Below are 24,899 nucleotides of genomic sequence, written 5' to 3'. Positions count from 1 at the left end.
TGCTCAGAATGTCGGACAATAAGTCGGTGAAAATGGTTCCTGATAGGGATCCGCAGGGGACAAGAAGGCGAGGTGCGCAGAGAGCAAGGTGGTTCGATTAGAGGTCCCTCCGTGGACTACGCAGGCGACGTGCAAATACTGACCGAGCTGAATGTAGACGAATGTTATGTACTGCAGAGGCCTTAGTTTGAATGAATTTAATGAAATAAATTCCGTTGTTAGAATGTCAAATGGTGCTATGCAATAAAATTCATTATTTTTTGTTTTATTTCACGGATGTTCCGGAATTTTCGGAAGGCCACAGCATGTATAAGCCACAACTCATAATACAAAAACAAATGCATCAGAAAAATCTTGGTGCTTAACGATAAAATTTAGAAGTATTATTTTTTGGGATCCTCCAGATTTCCCGGAGGACCACACGGTGGTTAGAGGTATGCGCCGTCGCCGCCGACAATTTATGGCAATCCCGTTGAAACTCCAGAGGGTTTCTCGTGAACAGGCTATTTCTCTTGAAAATTCCTTACATTTTTTCGTTCAAAAATCGAAAAAGCTTTTCGTAAATACTAAGAACTTTTAATGAAAATTCTGAAAAATATCCTTCGAAATCTCGAAAACACTACCGTTGAAATTCTGAGTAAATTTCCTTAAAAATTAGGAAGATCTTTAGTTTAAAAGAAAGAAAGACAGGATCACCATCTTTGACCAGAGCTCGCACAGACTGAATACTTAAAACTTAGCATTAGACAACGGACAGGACATTCACACAGCACCTAGTGAACAAGTGAGCGGTTTTCCGCTTCACGAAATGTTTTCTTCTTACTAGGGCGGGAATCAAACTCACACTCCTTGGCTTGCAAATAGACTTAGACGACAGGGGTTTGCGACGGGCGGGTGAATATCATACGGCCGAACTGATAATTTGGCCGAAAAAGACGTTTCGGTCCAATGGAATTTTCGATGACAAGGCCTATTCGACCAAGCGACCTGTTATGACATACGGCTTTTCCGGCCAAATGACTAGTTTGGTGGTACGACCTTTTTCACATAATAACCGTATCGGACAAATGGAATTCGGCTAGATAGCTTTCCGCTTAACGTATTATTCGGCCATGTGGTATTCGGTCAAATGACTTTCAACCAAACGACCCTTCGTCTTTTGAAAATTTTCTCGTAGAATTTCCGAAGAATTACTAATAGACAACATAAAGAATTTCACGTAGAAATCCAAAGAAATTCCGTAAAAAAATCCAGTTGAAATTATGTTGGAAACAGTTTTTGTGAAACTTTAAAAAAAATCACAAGGAAATTCTGTTAAATTCGAAGCATGCATGCCCGGTGGCATAGGCAAACTCCAAACAATTTCGCGTGAAAACTTCAAAGAAATTCCCGTAAAAACTTATATTTATTGAACGGCTACTCAGCCTTGCAATTATTATCAATAATTATAATTAAAACGTACAGTCGATCCATAATCAGTATCCCGTGAAAACTTTAGAGCAATTCCTGTTGAAAATTCGAAAAACTTGGAAGAATCTCCTGGGACAGCTCATTAGATTTTTCCGGAGAAATTAAAAGGATTCTCCCGTTAATGTCCTAAAATATCCTTAAAAAAAACTTTACGTTACGAACGTAATTAAAAAAATCGCCGATTAAAATTATGACAAACGTAGCCGCCAACAATTTTCGGATCGGCGCTGACCTCTAACGGTAGTCAGACTCCATGAGCCGACCAACGGGATATTTTATTAGATGTTATATAACCAAAACAAAGATTATTTGACCAAAAGTTAAATTTTCAGCAAAAGCAAAAAAAAAATGCCTGTCATAAGACGAGTTTAAACAATCCCATTGAATTCCACCACTTAATTGTATCCTGACAGATACGTATTTCGACCTCAACAGTAAGGCCGTCTTCAGTGTCTTGTACTTGACTCGACTCAAGTACGAGTCAAGTACAAGACACTGAAGACGGCCTTACTGTTGAGGTCGAAATACGTATCTGTCAGGATACAATTAAGTAGTGGAATTCAATGGGATTGTTTAAACTCGTCTTATGACAGGTGAAAACATTCCACTAAAAAGCTCAAAATAATTTTCTTATCAAAAAAAAAATGGCTCGATTATCCGGAGGGTTCGATTATCCGGAGTGAAATTTTTTTCAACACTCCGGATAATCGAGTCCGGCCTGTATTGTGATTCCAGTGGTGATTGGACTCATATAAATGAGAAAATGCCTGATTAATCCACCTATCGGTACTGATGCCTTTCACATGTTTTACATATGAAAAATAAATATATAAGAAAGTCAAAAATAGCACTGATAGGTAATTATATTGCATAATTCACATTAATTTTATATTCAAAACAAGTTTCACCATTGAATGCAATTTTTTTGCGAACAAATTGGTTAAGGACAAGTGCTTAAGAATAGCTGATAATTTTGTACGTGCTTTGCGCACACACATACATACAAATACGCACATACAGACATCATCTCAATTCATTAAACTAAGTTGATTAGTTTATAACCCTGTAAGTCCCATTTTTCCTTTAAAAAGTTCATCTTTGGGGCGAACATATAGACTTTACGTACACTTAGCGTTCGAGAAGGCAAAACCAGCCCTCCCCTAGCTATTACGAGAATTCCTTGAGGATCTATTTCGTTAAGGTAATGAAATTATTCCACAAAAGATACTCAAAGCAATTTTCATATTGATTTTAGTTATATGTAACTACTCATCACAATTGAAGATCAAGGCAACATGGGTTTTCCACTTACCCCATTCCACACGGGTAAGTGGAAAAACAACTCCTAACTAACAAATCTATTTCCACTAATTTCAAGCGACCAAAATGGTATGAATTACCGCACAGTTGGTGAAAAATTTACTGTTTTTGATAGACCATTTTGATTAAACGCATTTAAATTATTTAAACCGGTTTTACACTAATTCAAACATGCACTATCGATGTTTTCTTTTCCACTTCCCCCAGTGTACATTAATTAATCTCTTCAGTATTAAATTTATGAAAACTTTGTAGAACATCATATTCTTTGAAATCAGTTCCAAATGTTGGTAATATGCAGATTTTGATAAAAATTTCTTCTTTTTTTAAGGAAAATCAGTTTTACAAAACGCTCTAACTTTGTCAAATATCAGCCGAATCCGGATATTTTTATATGAAATCAAAGAGAAATTTGTATTCTAATTCAGCAAACTGAGTTTCTAAAATAATTATTTGTAAATGTTTTAGACCAAATACTGCAAAACAATTTTTCTATTGAACAAGGACGTCACATAGTAAGCCATAATTTTATTATTTTTATAGTACATTTTGAATATAATAGTTTCTTTTTATATGGAATTATACCGTAGTCGTATAGAACTGATTAAATACAGTAAATTAGCAGAAAACTGGATTATCTGTGAGATTAATTACAATAGGGGGACAAGGGGCAATATGGACACCCTAAGGTTTTAATCAATTTTAGGTGATTTAAATTGAATATAATTCGGATTTCTAGCAATTACATGATACTATTACTCGTTAACTACCAGTTCTGTTTTGGATCGTATTGAAAATAAGGCAATTTCAATCAAATAGGACGACTTTGTAATAGTCAATTATTCACTACTCTCGGGAAGGTAGCGGGGTAGATTGGACACCCCCATGGGGCAGTATGGACACCCTTATAAAATATGAAGAAAATTATCTTACTTGTGATTATATGCCATTGTAACCTATTTTATGGATCATCCAACATAAATATTACCCAATTGTTCATCTTCCTGTCATGATTTTGTATGAGTCACCTAAAATTGTGTTTGGATCATCAACATCCGAAAATCTATTTCCCTCTTCTTAAGCGAGGTCATATATGGTCGTTTTCTATATTAATTCCATGACGAATAGAAGAAGATTGATTACGTAACGCAAAAATATGCCACTTTCAGTCGGCCTCATACATGTATGTCGAATTTTTTGTACGAAGCATTTGATTGTTTTTATATGGATCCTCACACTTATTGCAAGACCCCTTATCAATCGTCTCTACTCTAAGCATTGCATAATCTATGCATACTCTTGTTCACTCTACTGCCATCGCCAATCCTTCCAATGGGTTGTACCGATCAACTTGCCAACGAGATTGCCAAATCTATACAAAACACTTCCTTTTTTGTCGCACTTTCAGCGACTTTTATTGTATATATATGCTTCTATGGTATATATGTCATGTACTGGAACTTTTATAGCGATTTATAATTCTGCACCATAATAACACAAAAATAACACGATATAAAAGCCGCAGACAGACGTTTATGTTCATACATTTGAATTCGATTTTCTTGTGTAAATTTTCAAATCTAAATACGTTGGAGTGGCATAGCATGCTAGCGCCGCCTACACAACTTATTGCTACATGAAAACTGACGTTTTGCCTTATCGCCTTCCACAGTTCTACCTCACCCCCGTTTGCCTCTCACCGAATAATGGAAGCAAAACAGAAACAATCAACGCAAAGATCTTCCCGCACGGCTGCAAAAAAGCATTTTTATCTGCATGACTTAATATTTAACTTTAAACAATCGAATTTTACAATGTAACTAAGTGAATCACTTTACTTGCAGTTTATGCCTTGAGTAAATGATTGCAAAGCTACGTAGGGGAAATGACGGCTTTGGTAGGTTTTGTTCTATTATTGGCAGGGGTTTTTTTTATAACTGACCAGGTTCAAATTTGACCTAAACATTCTTTTCATATCAAAGAATATTGTGGTCAAATTTCATATATGTGCCAATTTCATAACCCTGCCAATAATAGGACAAAACCTGCCAAAGCCGTCTTTCCCCCTATATAAATTGTGAGCTGTTACCATGTTGTTTTGAATCCTTTAATATGCGTAATTTTTTGTTTGCGATTTTACTTCGAAAACATGAGTCTGCACCGAGAATCGTAGATTTTTATTGCAAAACCAACTAATAGTGCATGTGAAACATGAAAAATAATCTAAAAACAAAAATGAAATAACCTCTCCTGAGTCGCAAATACTATTTTCTGGCGTGCTGATCGTGCCATTTGTCAATAGTGATGTACAAAAATCAACAGCGCACGTGGTCGTGATTCAAGCATTTTTATAAAAGAGTCCCATCGAGCAGATCCAAGAAACTAAAAAATTCTGACGAAATCGAAAATCAAAACAGAAAAGCAAATTCGACATTGTTGTTTCAAAAGGGCGAAAGTCGCAAACGTAAACATTGACTTCTTCCGCTGATTTTAGGAAAATTAGAGACTTCTGGCGGTATTTTCCACTTCCGTTCGATAGAAGGCGCGGAGCGCCACCAGTTCCAAGTGGTTGTTAGCTGGGAGCGGTTCTAGTTGTTGAGAAATTTGCAGGAAAAGGCATTGTTTACGTTTGCGACATTGGCCCTTATGAAACAACCGTATCGAAATAACGAATGCTGCTTTGACATGTGGCGCCATCTCTTCGCTTATTGCTACTTGGCAATCAGGCGGCCATGTTTTTTACACACGTTAATGAGTCGAGCTTAAACGTCTGTCTGCGTAAAAGCCAAGTTCGATGAGTTTGAGGTTATGTTTTTAATTTTTAAGGTGTCAGTTCTACCCCCATATAAAGTGTTCAGTTTGCCCCAACAGGTGAACAAATTTAAAAACTGTTGGAAATTTTGTAAAAATCAAGGAAACTTGTCACAAATGCATGCCAGAGCACTGTAAATAACAGAATTTTGCTATGGGATGACCAATAATTGAGAAATCATCTTCTGTTGTAAAGTAAAGCTTATTTTATAGGGGTGAAACTTATAATTTTTAACCATTTGGAAAACATACTAATTTTTTTGTCAAATTTATGCGCTAAGAAAATAAAACAATGGCTTCTACGCTATAAATTAGTTGTTTATGAAAGGATTATAGAGTTCGCTGCATTGAAAGTAGAAAAATGATTGAATTAACAAGAATATTGGGGGTGTCCAATCTGCCCCGGGTGTTCATAATGCCCCCTGGTCCCCTACATTATAAATCAGATGAAAATTGCCAAAGTTATGATTATTTTTATGAAAGTCTAAACTTGATGGTCAAAAAATCACCGCCTTTGCGCGACCTCTTTTGGCCTGGAATTCTGAGGCTACTCTTTTTTGCCATAAAAAAGCGTTTAAGCATACGAATTCCAGGTTTCGGAAACATTCGAAAAATAAGCCGCACCCTAGTGTGGAAGCATTCGGTTTCGGAGTGAAATGATATCCTTTCGGTACAACTTTGATATACGAGAAAGGTAAAAAAGTATTTTGGCCATAAATTCTTAGCATAGAATCCGATCTGGCAATAGAAAACAATGAGACAGTATTCCGGGTTGAATGCAACTTGCTGCGAGTAAATCGGTTGGGGAGTTGGGCAAAATTTTCTTAACAACTTATCTGCTTTTGTAAACAAAGATTCAAACGACGATTTGACGAATCTAATAGGTAGTTCTCCCACGCAAACCAACATCATCAACAGGTAGCGGAAATCTTCACCTACCTGTTGGTAGTGCTAGTTTGCGTGGGAGAGCTATCAGATTCGTCAAATCGTCGTTTGAATCTTTGTTTACAAAAGCAGATAAGTCGTTCTGAAAATTTTGTCTTGAAGTACCATAAACGTGGGCTAGAATTTTTACAAGCTTTTTCATAAAAAAATGTGTTTTGGCCGGCAGCCCTTACTTTGCACCGTTCAATGTGGAAAAACGATCCATAAAAGAATGAAAAACGATCCATAAATAACATCTGAATGTTCCATAAAACGATACCATAAATCCATAAAATATTTCGAGAGATTCCATAAAGAATATTTTTATGGTCCATAAAACTTTGAAAAATGATCCATAAAAACTATAAATTGATCCATAAAATTTCAAATTTGCGCAATTTTTATCCTGATGATGATCCATAATTTCAGCCATATGATCCATAATTTTGGTCATATGATCCATAATTTTGATAATGTGATCCATAATTCTTGGAAAGAAGGCCAATGAAACTATATTAATTGATCCACACATTTAATAAAATCTATGGATCATTTATCAAAATTTATGGATCATATCACCAAAACTATGGATCATTTTAACAAAGTTATGGATCAAATGGCCAGAATTATGGATCATATGACTAAAATTATGGATCATATTACTGAAATTATGGATCATCATCACGGTTAAAAAAAATGCGCAAATTTGAAGTTTTATGGATCAAAATATAGTTTTTTATGGATCATTTGTCATATTTTCATGGGAAAATTGCAAGAATTGTATTGTTTTTCTTGACCATATTAATGGATCATATTTCCCAATTAATTGCTAAATTTTAGCTTAGTTATGGATCGAAAAATTATTCTTTATGGAATCTCATTAACTATTTTATGGATTTTTGGTAGCATTTTAAGGAACATTCAGATGTTATTTATGGATCGTTTTCCAGTTTTTTATGGATCCGTCTTTATCGTTTATATGCAAAAGTATGTTTTGCCGTTTTGGCCATAACTTCCAAGCCTCGGACTATTTTCCAATTTTCAATAGGAAATAATGGGACTGTATTCTGCATCGCAATTTCTTGCGTGCAATTTGGTTAAGGATAAGTGCCAAAAAAATGAGTGACACTTTTTGAACTTTTTGCGCACACACACATACTCAAACAAGTAAATTCTTCAATTAGTGGTAGTAGTGTAGTCGACAACCCCTTCGCAAGAGGTGGTTTGTTCAGGTCTCCGCCTAGGAGGCCAGAGGCAATAGTCGGCAGCTTAGTGCGCAGCGCCAGCGTGGGTCACTTGACCTTCTCCTTTGCAACGCCGGTAGTGGTTATAGACGGCCCATGGCTTGTGGAGGCGATGAACCGCAAACGCGATGGGCTTTCGGCCCTCGAGGTGGTGACGGAACAGCTGGACGCCATCATCGACTTTGCGTCATCGAAGCATAATATCAGTAAGGACTTCAAGAGGAGCTTGCTGAAACTTCGAAAGCCGATGCTGGTCGCCAAGCTGGAGAGGGCGGTCGGGACGGCCAAGTGTAAACCCGTGAAATCCGTGGAGTCAAGGTCTACCCAGACTGAGGCCCAAGGATTCGCGGACTCGGGCAAGGTCGAATCGACCGAGGGCGTGCCAGCGAAGACGGTGGTGCCAAAGTCTACCCAGACTGAGGCTCAAGTATTCGCGGGCACGTCGGGGGTGACTGCTCCAATGAAGCAGACACAAAAACGGGGGAGACAGTCTCCAAGGGATGAGCTCCCTGGGGGCCGCTCCAAAACGCGGAGGGTTACTACCCCGAACAACCCAAGCAGCACAAGTTAAGTGAAACTAGTTGCAGCAACCTAATTGCGACTTAATCTGGTCACCTACAAGTTACTGGGATCAATGTGCAACTTGTGTGCTACTCGGGAGGGGCAGCGGGGCTGGGAAGCTGAATCCCGGCCAGGTACCTCCCAAACCGGGGAAGGAAGGACCTGGAAAGGTCCGTCCACCCAGGAAAGACGGTGGTAAGGGGTTACGGTAGGCTGAGAGCTCTCAGCCGCCCCAGACCAGGGAAATAGAGGGGGATGACGCCTCCTGGACCCTGGTCAAGAATAATAGGAAACCGAAGACGTCAAGGGCCGGAAAGAAGGCCCAGGCGAATGAGGGTAGCAAGAAGTCTGTGGTAGGCGCCAATCGCTCCAGGGGCGATGCCCTAGTCATCAAGACGGACGAGGTTAAGTACTCGGACGTCTTGAAGGCGATGAGGAGTGACGTCAAACTCGGTGAACTCGGCGCCGACGTACGTCGAATAAGACGTACCCGGATGGGCGAGATGATCCTCGAGCTGAAGCGGAGCGTCTCGCAAAAGGGCGCCGCCTACAAGAAGTTGGCAGAGGAAGTCCTAGGCGAGACGGTCTAGGTGAGGGCACTCACGACGGAGGTGAATCTAAGGGTTAAAGACCTGGACGAGATCACCGAAGTCGAAGAGCTCGTCACGGCACTGCGGCGACAGTGTGAAGTGGAGACGCCCACTGCAGCCGTTCGGCTACGGAAAGGTCCGGCAGGGATACAGGTAGCATTGGTTCGGGTATCTACAGCGGACGCCTCCAAAGTAGTCAAGTAAGGGAGCGTCAAGGTGGGATGGTCGGTGTGTCCTGTGAGCATATACGAACAACCCGAAGTTTGCTTCAAGTGCCTGGAACCGGGGCACAAGCAATGGGACTGCAAAGGCCCTGACAGAAGTAATATATGCCGACGCTGCGGATCGGAGGGACATATAAGGCACATGGGGGGTTCGAAGTGCCCGGCGTTTAAGTGTGCGGCAAATATACAGTGCAGGTAACGCAGCTGGCTTGCTCGGCCTCGCCCGAGTGCTTGGTGTGCGCAGGTTTAGAGGAAACGGCGGAACACGTGTTGTTCATGTGCTCACGTTTTCGCGCAATGCGTGACCACATGCTTGCCACACGTGGTCTGGACACTACCCCGGACAACCTAGTTCGGAGGTTGTGCAAAGATGAAGTTGGCTGGAACGCCGTTTTATCGGCTATCGTCCAAACACCTGACCAGCCCACCTTCAGCTTAGCCTTATCTAGTACCTTCTTGGCATCAGCCAGTGGCACTTGGAATGTGGCAACCTGCATCCCAGCAAAGCTATTAACCGAATCACAGATTCCTGAAGTTCGACGTTGCACTGATCTCTCAGCGCGTCCACCAGGTCCGCAGCTTCGGTTATTTCATCCAGACCGCGGCACTGGATGACCAACACTGGGCATAGGGCTCTCACTTGAACCCCATCACCCAGTACCTCCTCTGTCAACTTTTTATACTCTGCACTCTTCTAAGCAGCATCCCGCTTTAGGACGAGAATTATCTCGCCTTTCCGCGTTCGATGGATGCAGTTGACGTCGCCTCCTAGGCCAGAAGCTTATCGTCGCTCCTCATGGCCTTCAAGGCATTGGCAAACCTTTATCGTCAGAAATGACAAAGATCGCTTCGCCTCTGTCTTTCCGCTTACCGTTGCCATTGGAAGGCGCACCCTTTGCAACACGGGCTCTACCCTTCTTAGCAGATGTAAGCCTCCTTGCCTGCGGCTTCTTTCGCTCGTCGCTTCGCCTTCTTGGGATTCACAACCACAGTCCAGGGTTGTTCATCGTCCCGGCGTACTTCAGTTGCCCTCCTAGGTGGAGGCACTGACTACCTCTGTTCCTTAGGGTCGGGAATTTGTACGACCCTCTCCCGGCGTGATACAGTTTCCTTCCTTGGTGGAGGAACTGGTTTCGATTTAGCTTCATTCAGGTCGGCCTGCACGACTTTACTTAGCTTCGGAGTTGCTCCGCTAACGGCCATGCGTTTTCGAAGTTCTGCGGTATGGCTCTCGGCCAACCGCTTCTCATCAGTGAGGCGACGAATCTTTGATTCAGCCTCCTCACTGACCTTCGCCGCCTGGCTTATCGCCAACTCCTTTTCCTCAGTAAGAAGGCGAATCTTCCGTTCTGCCTCCTTACTGGCCTCTAGTAGGAACCTCCACTCCGACTTCGCCTCTACCACCACCGAGCATAGGGTTAGTACGGCCTGTTTGAAGTCCCTACTATATCTGCAACGGTTGTCCAGAAAAGACATAATCACGTCCGTAATGTCCGTGATCACCTCCATTTTCTGGCCGCCGCCTTCCTCGTGGCTGGTTTAGAGTAGGGCCGTCCATTTTTACATCAACCGGCACATCCTCAGACCCACCACGAGCCTCCCCATCGTTTTCCCCCGGCGATCTTTGAAAGTCTGGTGAAAGGATTCTCCTTTTCGCCAAACCCGCCATCAACATCCTCAACGGTATTTTTGTTTGAATTTGAAAAAATCATTGCTATTGGGTCCGGCTGCTGTAGAATCCTGCTGGAGTAGTCACCTATTGTGATCCCATGGTTATCTATACATACCTTGCGGCATGCAGGGAGGGCATGCGAGGGTTGACACTTGCGTGTTCAGAGCCAGATCAGCGCAAGTCAGGAATGTGCATCTGAGCCTACTCCCACGCAGTTGGTCAGACTGGTGGCAGAATTGTACCGGAGTAATTCTCGCTGAAACCGGGCCACTATTTGCACGAGGTTCTTAAAATTGCCTAAATTTATATTCTTTCGAAAGCTTTCGGCGAGTATATTAAGGATCCGAGTTAAATTAATCAGAAATATGAAACCCTCGTTAGTTATACACGAAATCATTTCAATGGACCCCTCGATTTTTGTCAATTCTTGACTCACCAAAACTGTCATAACTCCAACATTTCTCAACCGATAATAGAGATCAGCATATCGTTGGAAAGAGGAAGAGTGTATCTTTAATTTGCAATAATAAAAATACAAGCAGCCATATTGAATTTGGCCGCCATCTTGGATTTCTTTTTGAAAACCATTTTTTCGCCAAGTTTGCAACCAAAGATTTTGAATATTAATACATCGATGGAAAGCTTAGCTTATATTCTGCATTCTGTCCAAAAATCTCAGGTGTATGTTTTTTCTATCAAAAGTTATGTACGATTTCCCAAAATTTCTTTTGAAGGGCCATCTAACCAACGAACATTATTTTTATGGTTAGTATGGTACTAAGACGTCAGTTCCTTGATTTCATACACTATTCTAAGCCAAATATGTTTAAAAAATCAAAAGCATATCTAACACGGTATTTAATTTGAAGGGCTTAAAAGTTTTGAGCATAACGGAGCCGTATTCAAGTTATTGTATTAAATAATTCAAGAATTTTTGTATTGGTAAATCATACATAACTTTTGATAGAAAAAACATACACCTGAGATTTTTGGACAGAATGCACAATATAAGCTAAGCTTTCCATCGATGTATTAATATTTAAAATCGGTGGTTGCAAACTTGGCGGAAAAATGATTTTTAAAAAGAAATTCAAGATGGCGGCCAAATTCAATGTGGCTGCTTGTATTCTTATTATTGCAAATTGAGGATACACTCTTCCTCTTTCCAACGATATGCTGATCACTATGATCGGTTGAGAAATGTTGGAGTTATGACAGTTTTGGTGAGTTAAGAATTGACAAAAATCGAGGGGTCCATTAAAATGATTTCGTGTATAACTAACGAGGGGTTCATATTTCTGATGAATTTAACTCGGATCCTTAATATACTCGCCGAAAGCTTTCGAAAGAATGTAAATTTAGACATTTTTAAGAACCTCGTGCAAATAGTGGCCCGGTTTCAGCAAGAATTACTCACCGCGTGCTATAAGGCCCGCCACGGTTTTACGGGACGGAAGACAGCCTGGCCATTAGCCCATTCGCCGTTTTAGGTCAGTGTCACCCGGCCTTACTAAGAGAATAGAATGACCCGACTACCAGCCTCACAGTATTACAATATCCAAAGACAAAGCCAGTAGACATGCAGCCAGTATGCCATAATCAGGATATCACTGGCGTTAATCCTGATGTAATCCCATTGGCACTCCCTGGGCTATTGCGTGCTTTGAGCGGCATACGGTCGCTTTGATAGGGCCTGCTTACGGACTCTTGCAGCTTTTTATAGAGATTTGGCAGAGCCCACTACCAAACCTATTCGGCCAAATGAAATTTACGGCCAAATTAAATATTCAGTCAAATGAAATATTCGGCCAGATGGTTTTTCGGCCTAGTGGCATTCGGCCGAATGGGTTTCGACCAAACGACCTTTCCCCCGTATTCATACATACATACATTCGATAGTAACGTGAATACTTGTTTTATAAATTCTAGATGCTTATTAATGCCAGTTAGGAGTAGCATCTACCGTGACTGTTCAAGTCAAAGCCTAATTATCCAAAGCAACAAGAAATAACCAACTACAAGAACTGTTTTCTCACATAAATTACGTTTACCACAGTTATAAACTTGTTGTGGTCCAAATTAAACGACAAAAGGATGAATTTATTACTACACTTACCATTTGTACTGTTGATGCCACAAGAAGAAACTAGTCAACTCCAACAAACGCCAATTATATCCAATCGAAGGAACTACACTGTATTAATGAAACCACCACAAATCATGCATCCTGAACGTTATATCGTCTATCATGCATAAATTGCTCCCTCAAAGAACTCAGCACTTCTCAATTATCCCAGCATGTGAACACTTTTTGTGCTCATTCAATCGTTGCAGCTCTTATCTGAGACCTCGCCGGCAGCGTCTACTCAGCACAAAACTGCTCCCGATCGTTCCCGATCTGGCATTCAACACAAATGAGCAACACTTTTAGAACACAACTTCAATAAATATCACCAGCGCACAAATAACCATAAATTTCACCGACATCATTCGCTAAATCAAACTCCACTGACTAATTTGAACATGAGCATCATCGTGCTTTCCCGTTCCACCGGAGCTACTTCGAAATCGCGTAGATCCCAACAATCAACAAGCAAGTCGGATCCCGAAGGGACAAAAAGCAACACACCACCGTAAACAAACTTCATTTATCACTCCTATTCTGATTCTTTCGCTCTTTCGTCTTGCTGCACTCGATCGACCAGGGCAATCTACCGAGGCGGGTTGTGCCGTTCCCAGCCACCCTTCCTTGGTCAGTCCAGGACTCAACGAAACGCGATCTACTACAAACAGAAATCGACCGACCTCACAAATCCCGCCAAGTCTTTCGCCGCGCCGCGCAAAGGAGATGCAAACGAAACTAAAAACTGCAGCGTGGAAAACCAAAACAAAACACACAGCAGCTGACGTCGTCAAACGAAGATCTTGCGCCACCACACGACGGCACTGGGGTCTCTGGCTCTGTGAGCCACCAGCATCCAAATGATCATATGGCGGAGCAAAAACAAGCGGGTGAGTGCGCGCTTTCATCTGTGTATGGTTGATAGGTGCCCCCATCATCATCAGCAGCAGCAGTGCTGCACAATCAGCAGGTAATGCAATGCGCGATCGCTCACCACCCAGGGACGGCGATCTGCAGCTGATGATCGTCGATCGGGTCACCGAGATGCGATGATGTTCATGATGATGCAGTCACGGCCGTCGTAGATGTCTTGGCTTGGCTAATCGGTACGGGTAGGAACTCGGTCCGATATGGCGGCACTCGCTTTGCGGAACATGCGATGATAATGTCTATCGGCGGACAATAAATTGATAAAGTAAAAAGCGGCAAAGTTCTGACGTACGAGACAGGGCGAAGTTGAGTTCTGGAGAATGGGCTTGGTTTGGTTGGAAGGTTTTTAATTCAAACAGGATGAAGGTGATAGTTCTATGTTTTCTGGTTATATTGTAACTTGTGTTAATGAAATGCGATAAACTCTACCCAACAAACAATTCAAGCTGAATAAGCTAGTTTTTTTAGCTGTAGAAGTCTGTTTTAGTTGAATAAGCGCTCTATCAGCCTCCAATCAGAAAAAATATTGTATGCTCTTTTTAGTGGAATGTATTCAACCGTCTAAGACGAGTTAAGTACTCTCCATTTAATTCCACCAATTATTTCGATATCTTTGCAGATACGTATTTCGACCACAACTGTGTGGTCGTCTTCAGTGTCTCGTACTTGACTCGGATCATATGACCAAAACTATGGATCATATTACTGAAATTATGGATCATCGTCAGGATAAAAATTACGCAAATTATAAATTTTGTAGCTCAAATATAGTTTTTATTGATCATTTTCCAAAGATTTATGGATCATATAATTATTCTCTATGGAATCTCCCGAACTATTTTATGGAATTACGGTAGCGTTTTATGGAACATTCATATTTATGGATCGTTTTTCATTTTTTCATGGGTCGTTTTTGCACATTGAACGGTGCAAAGTAAGGGCTGCCGTTATTTTTGCCTGTCTGGGATAAGTAACCAACCACCATGCTACTACCCAAGCCGTTCCTAGGTAGCCGTTAAGTTATCAGTACGCTGTTTGTCATAATGACAAATATTTGTCAAAAGTAATTCTGATATCCTTGTCGATATCTAATCAGAATGATAGATATTCGGATACAGTTGTCATTGTGGCAAACAGTGGACTGAGTGGCTTTAGGCAGATCAACAACGATGTCAACAATGCTTAGGATTGGCCATCTGCTAAAAACGATTAAAATTCTATTCTCTTTACACTTTTCGCTTGCTTGCGATATCTAGAAGATCAGGACACATATTGTTATATGGTTTTGGGATATCATACACTACAAAAATTCCACACATTTTTATTGGCAAAAATCCATTAATTTAATTCATGATTCTAATTAGTGCACACATAACCACTCCACGCGAAGTACAAATATAATCTATAATCAAATAAAATGTATGTGTGGTCTCTAATATGCAGTTATTGAATTTATGTGTGGGTACAAATTGCATATATTTGGGTCGCCAAATTGCAAAAATTTATGTGTGCGACAAATATATTCAATATAAAGAATTTTTTCGGTGTAGATCATCCAAACTGTCCATGAGTTCAGTACTTGCGATCTACAGCCACCACTCCAGCTTTTTCCGTCGATTCAAGCTTGCATATGTATTCAATATTTATGAATATCAAGAGACATGGTTTGAAGATTCTGGGATGTCCTGAGTCATCCAAACATTCCTTGGGTTCAGAACTTGCGATCTATAGCCACTACTCTAGCTTTTCTCGTCGCTTCTAGCTTGGATATGTATGAAGACATGGTTTTATTTTTTTTTGTTGGGGCGTACAACCACTGCGTCCATTGAGTTGAACTTTTGTGGTATACCCCTGATTACTATTAACTATTCTCATCTTGAAGGTTGATCACCATTAATCAAGTGAACAACCTAAGACGCGTCTTTTCCCAGTCCGGCAAAATTGAGTTGATAAAACCCACTACCTTTCCAGGATTTGCAGTCCTGGTTGCTTAAAGCCACTATTTAGAAAATTAGATCTACACTTGTACAATCCATCACAACTGCAAAGCAGATGTTCTGAGGTTTCACGTTCCATGTTACAGAAACGACAAATATCATTCTGAACCTGGCCAATATTTTTTGAATGATATCTACTCGGACAATGTCCGGTTATTAGGCCAGGAAAGGTGCAAAGAGCTCTTTTATTGAGCTCCAAGAGCTTGTTGGTTACTGAAACATTTGGAATTATAAATCTCTTTGATTGAGCACACTTTTTGGCTACCAACCAGTTGATCATCAACCTTTGTGCTTCCCAGGATTTCATTTCCATTTTAATGGCACACAGATAGAAAAATTCACTGAAATTTAAACTAAAAATCATGCACATAAATGGAACATCATTATAAGCGAAATTCCACGCGTGATATAGCCTAAATGTACACTGGATTTTGTTTTTACACGATTTAAATTTTCTCAATTTTGCACTCATTCTAAATGTTTAATGCATACCAATTATCATGTGATTTTTCTTTGATTTATCCTGGATTTTTTTAAACATGTTGCGAAGAGTTTGGTGATAAATTGAAGTCACACGATCAAAAACACGAGCGAAAAAAAAATCGTGTAAAAACAAAATCCTGTGTATACAATATTTAACGTGAATCATCAATATTGCTTGCAAGTTGTACGCAAACTTGTTAGGAATAGAACCATTTCAGCGTAGAATAGCGTAGATTTCCGCATCTCAAGTTTTACGCGCTGTTTACTTTTAACAATTTTTTTCTGTGCACAGTATGATATCTATATACATAAAAATGAATTTCTGTCTGTCTGAACCTTATGGACTCGGAAACTATTGAACCGATCGGCGTGAAAAATTGTATGCAAAGTACATTCAAAGTTAATTGCCTATATGCCGGGTATTAAGCCACCCGGAGTGGAAATTAATTACTATGTCTGAAACTTGATTATGCATATGTACAACATGTGATAGATTTAGTTCGGAAAAGGTATTGGAGGGTAACCGCCCCTTCGGTGGGGTTTGATCCCACGACCCCAGTCTGGGGTCGTGGGATCAAACCCCACCGAAGGGGCGGTTACCCTCCAATACCTTTTCCGAACTAAATCTATCACATGTTGTACATATGCATAATCAAGTTTCAGACATAGTAATTGTATGCAAAGGTTTTTGGGGCCGGGGAAGGTTCTTAAGATGGTTTGAGACCCCTCCCACCTTTGGAAAGGGGGGCTCCCATACAACACACCAGTTTCTTCATAACTTGAAAACTATTCAGAGAATAAATCAATTTTAGGCGAAACGAAGTTCGGCGGGTCTGCTAGTACCACATAAAGGTTCTGGGCTAATAAACTGTGTGTTTGAACCTTGTTTCGCCAGATGGTCTGCCTTTTCATTACCTTCAATGCAACAATGTCCTGGAACCCAATACAGATTTACGGAGATCTCTTGGCACACCTTTTGCAATGAAAGAATGCATTCTCCGACAAGTTTTGACGTACATTCAAAGCTACTCAATGCTTACTACTTATACTTACTACTTAATACAGATATTAGTACATTTCATTATAGCAAAAATCTTCGCTTGGAACACCGTTGGATAGTATCCCATTGCGACTGAGATCGCTACCCCAGGACCGAATATTCCTGCTCCCATTTTTGTTCCTATTTTTGAGCCATCAGTATAGAATTTTATGGAACCGTCTCGAACAGTAGTGGGACCTCCGACTTTCCAATCCATACATTATGGTTTACATATGTTATAAGGAATGTCATAATTCTCCACAGGTTTCATCCAGTCTCCATTCATATTCATCACTGACCCATATTGAAAATTTTGTGAGATACTCAAATGGTCCTGTTATTTCGAAAGACCAGTGAACGTTATCCGTATTTATAACATATTTATTGCGGTGGAACTATTAAAAATTTCCTTGAAATTTAAACATAGGTAAGCTTATATAGTTCGATGCTAATTGCTTGATTGACCTACGTTTCGTGAGTTCAGTCGGGCTTTCCGCACTTTCCCGTGACCCGGACTCGTAGATGAGCCTTACAAATATCGATTTCACAACAGTTTAGATCAGGCCTGCCCAACCTTTTCAAGCCACGGGCCGATTTTCAGAATGGCCACTTGCGTGCGGGCCAGATAATATTCGGTACATTTTTTTATGCATTTTCAAAGTAACTTAAATAAAATACATTTTTTCCCGAATAGCACTTAGTTTTACAGAATGTCTAAAATTCTTTAAAAGAAAAACTAAACTTGAATTGAATCTTGTTTAAAAGCGTTTGAACAATCTTTTTTGTGTGCTTATTTCCTTTTTCTTTTTATGTAAGGGTCTGTTCACAAATTACGTAACGCAAAAATCCAAGTTTTTGACCCCCTCCCTCCCCCTCGTAACAAAAAGTAACATGTTTGGAACCCCCTCCCTCCCCCATGTAACGCGTAACTATGAAAATTTTGAAGGCAGATTTTTTTTCCTTTTCTGAAGGATTTGGGTTTTGGTATTTTTTGAACACTGTTATGAATAGGGACGGCACATGTTCAAAAATCAAGGATATCAAGAATGAAGCTAGTAGAAAAGAAAATAGAATTTGCGAACATAAAATTTTTCGATTCAAATAAATTTTTATTCGCTTTATGCGTAACATTTGGTAGTATCCACCCCCTCCCCCACCTTTTAATGTTACAAAGTATAACGCAAATTGGACCTCCCCCCTCCCCCCATAAGCGTTACGTAATTTGTGAACAGACCCTAACAGTTCTTCTTCTTCTTCTTATTGGCATTACATCCCCACACTAGGGCAGAGCCGCCTCTCAGCTTAGTGTTCATTAAGCACTACCACAGTTATTAACTGCGAGGTTTCTAAGCCATGTTACCTTTTTTGCATTCGTATATCATGAGGCTAACACGATGATACTTTTATGCCCAGTGAAGTCTGTGACAATTTCCAATCCGAAAATTGCTTAAACCGGCACCGGGAATCGAACCCAGCCACCCTCAGCATGGTCTTGCTTTGTAGCCGCGCGTCTTACTGCACGGCTAAGGAAGGCCCACAATGTAACAGTAGGTACATGGAATTGTTTGCTTCTTTCCAATACTCGACGCATATTGATTTCACAATCGGTGTTCGAATTTCGCAAGCGTGATAATGAAGATCAACAATTACTTTTTACTGCTTTCATTCTTGATAAGAATTGTTTACACAGATATGTACTTCTGGAGAGTGAAAATATCTTACGAAAGATGTGTCTTTCTGAAATTTAGATTTGAGCACGTTGCTGCATTGGGGGTCAATTATCTCCATTTGAAACATCCTAAGTACGTCATTAACATTAGTAAACGAGGAAACTGTGTTCTCAAAATAAGCGAATAAGTTTGAAAATTTGTGTTCGAAGGCTTCGACTGTTTTCTACCGTAATTTGATAAATGTATCAGTTTTCAACAATCAATTGTGCCAAATTGTTTAAATTTTGTTTCAATAGTTTGCATGTTGGATAATAAAGGAGCGATGTGTTGGTCCTTGATTTGCAGCTTTATGTTCTTGTCATTATGATGATTGGTGACATCTACTATAAAGGCCAACATGCTCACCCATAAAGGTTCATGTAGCTTGGGCATTGGATTTGCTTTATCCTGTGAAAATGGTGTAATTTCCTTTCGAGGAGAATAAAATCCCTCAAGCAAGGTACCACGGGTTTGCCAACGAACTTCGCAATAACACAGCAAATCAGCAAATCATCGTATTCTGCTTCCATTTCTCCGTCAACATAATTTGGAATTAGTGGTGGTTAAGTTTCCTCGCATAGGTAACGTTGATTTTTTTTAAATAACGAGTGTCGCTATATCACGAATATTGATAGTTTTTGCACGTATATCTTTTAGGTAAAAAAAATGCAATGTGCAAAGAAATATCACAAATTAACTTTCGTGGCTTATTAACAATCGTATAACAAATAAACAAATTGCTTTAATTTTCAAGTGTCACAACGCCCGTGTTCTTTCCCGTCATCGCCGGAGCTCCATCAGTTTTTTGGCCTTAAATTTGAAGTTGAAGCTCCTTCGTACGGGTTTTAACAGCTTCCCTCAGGTCTCTACCTGAAGTAGTCGTTTCCTTTATTGAGATCAAAGTTGCTAATTTCTCTGTTATCTGAAAACGATTCTCTGTCCTGGAAAGTTTTCATTCGTATTGTCAAAATCTTATTAACAGCGAAAGTAGCCCGTACTGAATTATTGGATTCCATGCTGGCCCAGATTTAATTCTCTTAATTAGTAATGACCTATGGGGCCCTCCTTAGCCGTGCGGTAAGACGCGCGGCTACAAAGCAAGACCATGCTGAGGGTGGCTGGGTTCGATTCCCGGTGCCGGTCTAGGCAATTTTCGGATTGGAAACTGTCTCGACTTCCCTGGGCATAAAAGTATCATCGTGCTAGCCTCATGATATACGAATGCAAAAATGGTAACCTGGCTTAGAAACCTCGCAGTTAATAACTGTGGAAGTGCTTAATGAACACTAAGCTGCGAGGCGGCTCTGTCCCAGTGTGGGATGCAATGCCAATAAGAAGAAGAAGAAGAAGAAGAAGAAGAAGAATTAGTAATAACCTACAGTATGTATTATTAAATAAATAGAAGGAACTTGTTGAGTTAACAAGAAAAGTTTTCGGGCCGGATATCAAGTATATTTCGCTTACACGCCGCGGGCCACAAAAAATGGAGCCAAGGGCCGCATCCATCCCGCGGGCCGTACGTTGGCCAGCCCTGGTTTAGATTAATGGTACTATGGTACTAATGGTAATATTAATTCGGTTACATCGCTTTAGTTAGAGATACTTAAGGGCATATAATAGCATAACCTTCTTTACCTCAGTATTTATCCAAATATCGACTCAGTATGTAGAGTCCATCTATTTAACTTCGACCCACAGAGTATCTAGAATCTAGTTATTTATATATTTTGATTAAGAAAAGTCTATCAAATGATTTCCTTACATACATCACGGTGTGTTTGTCCGAAGAGGCTTATTTTCAAAAAATCAGTACCTCCAAAACACTCACTACACGAAAGTATAGGATTTCCTCTTTCACGTAAGTGCATTTTTAAAATGTTTTATCGGAGGTCATTTTTCCATACATTTTTGGGGGGGTTAAATCGGCTATCATTTGGGATTTCTATGGAATTTGCACCAAAAATGGTGAAAAAAATAAAAATTGTTCTAGATCCCCCGATAGAACATTTTAGTTTACCCACTATATGAAAGAGGAGAGCGTATGCTTTCACGTGGTGGGTGTTTCAGAGATACTGATTTTTGAAAAATAATGTTTTCCCATAGAGACACCGTGACATACGTTCCTAACTTGAATGAATCTCAAATTCACGGTAGTTTTAGATAATTATAATTAGGTATCAAACAAACAATTTGGCGATAACTTTGAGAGCACATGTTTAGATTTGTAAATAGGATCGTATAGTTTTAGTTTTTGCTTTTTCTCTACCCCGATCGATCATGCTTTTTGACGTCTATCGTTGACATTCCTCGCCTCTAGCGCAAGTCTATTGCTCGTAGGTTAAACGTACGCACATACAGTGTAGGTGCAGCGACCCCCATTGGGCGCGCGCAATAGGTCCCCCCCCGATGCGGTGGTCGGAAGATGCCTCCAAGATGTCTGTACTGTAGCTCGACGCACTTGTCCATCCTTAGAAGTTATCGTGTCCAGAACTTTCCCTTTAGGCCAACAATTTCTGGGTAGCTTGGGGTCAACAACGAGAACTACGTCACCAACTAAAAAAGGTTTCATCAGAGCGAACCACTTTGTACGGCGAGTTATATTCGGAAGATACTCATTTATCCAGCGTTTCCAAAAAAGGTAAGCAAGCACTTGTGAAGTTTTGTAGGATTGTCTTAGTGCTGATACGTTATCTTTGAAGGGTACGAGGGGTTTTAGACCGTAGGGTGATCTCACCAGAAAATTGATGGCTGGTGAGTCCTGCTATTTACTATATTTTCAATTTCGATCATGCTGTTTCTGAGCACCTCGTCCCTAGGCAGACGTATTGGTTGAATCTACGAGGACTTTCTTCGAGATTGTATTAACCTCTCCCAGGAGCCGCCCATATGATATTTTGCCGGAGGATTGAATATCCATATCATATGATGTTGATGACGTTGTAAACTCACTCATAATAGTTTCTTGGTCTACGAGGGTGACTCCGTGGCAGAACGATCGGGTATTTAGTGTAGCTACCAGCATAGTCGCACGCATCGATTCGACCGTGAATACGCATTACACCGTCTTTGTCAATAAAGGGACTAAGTTTATACCGAGGGTTACTCTTCGAGAGGGCAGGCTTGCCGGTCTTTGTAGCTATCAGTATGACTAATGCATCAGTGTAAACATCCTCTTGAGCCTATCTGTAATGGACTAGCTCCGCATGAAGGAGCTCTACTCTTATTAGTGGACCGATAACGAAAGGTTCCCCAGCAATTTTTCGCCGGATATTTCCGAGGAATCTTAATACAAGAGCAGTGATTCGCAGTAGCCGTCGCATATTGTAACTGCTGTATGATGTAGAAAACTTGGTCGCAATTCTAACGTAGTAGTTTTCCGATTGTTTGGTTCTTTGGGCCACGTCGCTCTTGATTTCCAGATGAAAGATGGATCTCGTCTCCATCAAATTGCCGCGTCGAATTTGACTTGCCGTTGACACTTTGTGCCCTCGTCGGCTACATTTTCTTTAGTTGGAACATATTCCCACTCCGCAGTATTAGTGTACTCGAGAATTTCGCTTATTCGGTATGCAACGAACTGTGAGTATGTCCAGTGATTCGATCGCAACCAACACAATACGTCTACCCCAAGCAGCACAAATTGTTTCACTACTGGACATTTCACTATGTTGCAACTAGGGTAAAGCGCCCAATAGTGGACCCCCACCAATAGTGCCTCCAGCCATTTTTGCATTTATATAATTGATTTTTTACATTTATATAAAAAATAAACACGAGAGTGTTCATTAAAGGAATATTTTGGGGGGTCCATAATAGGGAGGAAGAACGTCCCGAAACGAAACATGAAAATCAAATGAAGTGTCGACTATAGGGAAGCAACTTTCTATTATGGACCCCCAGGGGGTCTACTATAGGGCTAATTCAGTCAGACTTTAAAATGATAATTTCAACGAATAACGTCATGTATTCGTGTGTTTTATGTATGTATCATGAAGAGGATATGCAGAATTTGTTATTAGATATCAAGCATCAGACCGCATCGTGCTTTCGTGCTGTGCGGTTCTTTCTCTCTTTGCGGAAGGAAGTTTTTAATACTACCCGAAGCTATTTTAATTTCAACGGTGCTTCTTAGCGCTATTTGTACCCACTGATCCCGTTACGATCTTTGCAAGGACCCGTGCCTTCGTTTTACGTTGGACCCGTTTGCGGAAGTAAAATTCCGACAAGCGGTGGTAATCCTGCAGGGACACCGTTCTGGGAAAAAACCTCTTAGAAGGTCACGTCTCCACGCTCAGCAATGAGTATTAACAAAAACAAGAGGAAGGGAGTCTCTGAATTCTCCACTTCCTTCAAAGAAACAAGGTTTCAAGACCGTCCTGCCCAAGCGCGGAAAAATAGAAGGAAGCTGGAGAATTCAGATATTCCTTCTAACTCTAATATCGGAAATAATTCTTCTCCAATCGAACTGAGCAATCAGTTCGATTTGATTAATGATGATATTGAGCAAATCGAATCTACCTCTAGCCCAGGTGATTCGATTCATGCGAAAAAGCAAAGGATTCCGCCAATTGTGGTATCTGTTGCCGAGTTTTCTGGCTTCCGGAATGAGATTTTGAGTAACCTTCAGGGGATCAAGGTTTCATTTCAGATTGCTAGGAAGGGTGACTGCCGCGTTTTGCCGGGATCCTTTGACGATCGCAAACGTCTTCTTCACTATTTAACTGAGAAGCGCCATAAATTCTTCACATACGACGACAAAACTGAGCGATTGTTCAAAGTCGTCTTGAAAGGTCTCCCCAGTGATGACAAATCACTGGATGAGATTAAAATTGAAATTTCTCAATTACTTGGATTTTCACCAGTCCAAGTAATTAAGATGAAAAAGAAATCTCGCTCTGGTTCTTCCCAGAGAGGTATTTCTCAAGAATTTTATTTAGTTCACTTTAACAAAAGTGAACTAAATAATATGAAAAGTTTGGAAAAGGCCTGTATTATGTCCCATGTCCTTGTTACATGGGAACATTTCCGCAGGCCTGGGGAAATTTCAAAACCCTACCCAGTGCCGTAAGTGCCAAAAGTGGGGTCATGGAACCAAACATTGTCACATGGATGCTAAATGCATGATTTGTGGTGGAACCTCTCACGCCAAGGACGCATGTCCTGTGAGAGAAGATTCCAATAAATTTAAGTGCGCAAACTGTGGGGCAATCACAAATCAATTTCTGGGAATGCCCTTCACGCAAAAAGTTTTGAATTCCCGTGCAAAATTGATGACGGGAAATTCCAATCGGATCCCAGATTCGACGGGTAGAAATTTTTCAAACGCTCAAATTTCGAAACCGGTTACCGGTCGAGCAATTCATACCCACCACAATTCACAAACAAATTTTGCTGCTCGTCAACGGGTAGCAAGCACTTCAGTAAATTCCAATTTTTCCAATGTACCTACGTATGCAAACATCGCTGCTGGTAGACCAAATTTCTCTTCTCAAAATGAGGTTTATACCCATGTCCCAACGGAAAATAACGGTCATGTTGCCGATTCAGGTAGCATGACTGCTTCCGACTTTGATTTTTAACTGAACAATTGCATCACATGATTGATGCAATGTTCAAAGCAAATACCATTCCTGAAGCTGTTCAGGTTGGTATAAAGTACACACAAAAATTGTTATCGGACTCCGTTTCAATGGATCCAAATAATTGTGTGAAAGTTCTAAATTGGAATGCCCGCTCTTTAAAGGGTAAGGAAGATGAATTATTCAACTTCCTTTCAGTTCATAATGTGCATATTGCCATTATA

General features: G+C 40.5%; 1 long non-coding RNA gene across 1 annotated transcript in view; it reads right to left on the bottom strand.

Annotated features, from left to right (window-relative positions):
* Positions 1 to 13,757, bottom strand: part of LOC134220374 (uncharacterized) — a 341,679-nt gene extending 327,922 nt beyond the window's left edge. Inside the window, exon 1 of the long non-coding RNA XR_009981880.1 lies at positions 12,933 to 13,757. This is a non-coding gene — a long non-coding RNA (uncharacterized LOC134220374). The remainder of the gene's footprint in view (positions 1 to 12,932) is intronic.
* Between the last annotated feature and the right edge of the window lie 11,142 nt (positions 13,758 to 24,899).

This window comes from Armigeres subalbatus, chromosome 3 (assembly GCF_024139115.2).
Source record: "Armigeres subalbatus isolate Guangzhou_Male chromosome 3, GZ_Asu_2, whole genome shotgun sequence".
NCBI classification, from domain to species: Eukaryota; Metazoa; Arthropoda; class Insecta; order Diptera; family Culicidae; genus Armigeres; species Armigeres subalbatus.
The sequence above is the reverse complement of the archived record's forward strand: the minus strand, read 5'-3'. Positions and strand labels throughout refer to the sequence as shown.